Source organism: Triticum aestivum, chromosome 3B (genome assembly GCF_018294505.1).
Source record: "Triticum aestivum cultivar Chinese Spring chromosome 3B, IWGSC CS RefSeq v2.1, whole genome shotgun sequence".
Taxonomy (NCBI): domain Eukaryota; kingdom Viridiplantae; phylum Streptophyta; class Magnoliopsida; order Poales; family Poaceae; genus Triticum; species Triticum aestivum.
In genome coordinates, this window is record NC_057801.1 from 316,761,871 (window position 1) to 316,763,978 (window position 2,108).

Here is a 2,108-nt window from a genome sequence, read left to right on the forward strand (position 1 = left end):
GAAGGAGCAACATTCTTGAAGAACCAGTGATTTTGATTTTAAGGGTGGTAGTGCCCCAGAATCTCGAATGATCAATGGATATTCAAGGAGACCCCAACCCTAACCTTTTCTTTCTAACCTCTTCGAATCTCGAGGACGAGATTCATTTTAAGGGTGGTAGATTTGTAACATCCCAAAATTTATAATTTTGGAATGTTAATTATTTAAATAGGATTAATTAAAAACTTGCTTGTGTTGCTTGTTGTTAGTTAAATTTGGTTAGGATTTGAAACTTTTGAAGTTTAATTGAATAATAAATGAGAGGGAATAAAAGGACTTTCCCAATTATTCATTTGAGTTCTTATTTTGGGTTTGAGAATATTCAAACTATTTGCAATTCAAATATGAGAGAGGGTGACATGACTTCCTCAAAGAAAAATATTAGTTAATAATTGAATATTCTCCCATTTGGATTTTGAATATTTAAACCAATTCTAACTCAAAAAAATATTATTGTGAGAGAAGGTAATATGACTCCTTCAATATTAATGAGTTGGATATGTTTTAAATGTTATTTTTTTCTCTGGAGTTGAAAAACATATTTTTACGGGACATTTATAAGTGTCAAATTAAAGTTTATGAAAATATTGTATGTAGTTTATATAAGTATTTTGGACTGGAAAAATGTTCACTATGCTGTATGTAACTATATTAGTTTTTGTGGATGTTCTGTTTTTTTTTATAAAATGATTTGGATCATTTATGGAGCCAAAAACTTTTCTGAAAAAAACCCTAGACTAAAACCTAAACCTACCCTACCCAGTAGACCATGTGGCCCATTCCTAAATCTCGCCCGCGCGCGCAGCGCAGCAGGCCGAAGCCCAGCAGCAGCGCCGCCCCCAGTTTTTTCTTCTTTTCTATTTATCTCTTCTCTTTCACTGACATCGCTGGCCCGCCTTCGTCCTCAACCTTCAGCCGGACTCCCATCCATGCACGAAGCCGCAGCGAGCCCGATCCAAATCCCGCGAGATTCACCCGATCCCGAATTCCCTGCTCCAATCTGCGGGCACCAAGAGACCCATCTCAATCCCCTCGCCGGATTCCCGCATCCACCCCTCATTTTCCCCGTTGGAACCGAGAGCACGGACCCCGCCGATCTCCGCCGCCGGAAGCTCCTCCTCCGACGAACTGCACCGCGACCAGTAAGTCCCGGTCCTCACAGAGTGTCTCGTTGAATTTACTGAGACCTTACGCACCTCCTTCACCTCCTTTTATGCTCAGCACACTGCTGGTTCGAGCGCCCCACATAAACCCGAAGATCCCCGCCGACGCTGGAGCTCCAACGCCACTGCAGCGCCAGCAAATGACGCTCCCATCTCCGTTGAAGCCACCATCGCCTCAGCCATCGCAAGCTGCATCCTCCCGTCACCTCATCTTCGCGGAGAGCCACCAAAGGCCTACGCCCGAAGCTACCACCGTTTCCCCCCTGCTTCCGGTGAGCACACGCGCGCAAATCCACTTCGGCCAACCCTAGCGCGACACGTGGCCACATCTACAGTATCCGCGGCAGCAGCTCAATTCGCCGCCATGGCAGCAATTTCAGCATGTCAAAAACGCTGCCACGGCAGAGTTTTTCTCATATCTCAAACCGAACTTCATTCTGCTATATCTTCAAATCTGTATATCCAAACCCAATGAAACTTTTCCTATATGTTCATATTGATCTTACCTATCCAATAGAATCAATAGTTTCAACTTCTAAACTCTTCAAATTGATCAATTCAAATTTGTTTTCAAATCATGTGTTGATCATATCTTGAAAATTGTTTACCATATCCAATTGATTCCTTTTGCCTATGAACACTTGTATCAAATACTCCCTCCGTCCGGAAATACTTGTCGGCGAAATGGACGTATCTAGATGTGTTTTAGTTTTACATACATCCATATTTAACCATTTCTCCGACAAGTATTTCCGGACGGAGGGAGTACTTGCTGATCACATCCTGTGTACTCATTATTCAAATAATTCTTGACCTATTTTGAATTCAAATTCAATCCACACTTCTTTTCGCTATAACTTGAGTTGTAGTGCTCCTATTCAATTCATCTTTTTGCAAATGAACGCC

General features: G+C 42.2%; 1 long non-coding RNA gene across 1 annotated transcript; it reads left to right on the forward strand.

Annotated features, from left to right (window-relative positions):
• The first annotated feature begins 733 nt into the window (after nucleotides 1–733).
• Nucleotides 734–1,836, forward strand: LOC123065372 (uncharacterized). Its single transcript, XR_006431000.1, has 2 exons — nucleotides 734–1,181; nucleotides 1,261–1,836. It is a non-coding gene; the product is annotated as an uncharacterized lncRNA (long non-coding RNA).
• The last annotated feature ends 272 nt before the right edge of the window (nucleotides 1,837–2,108 follow it).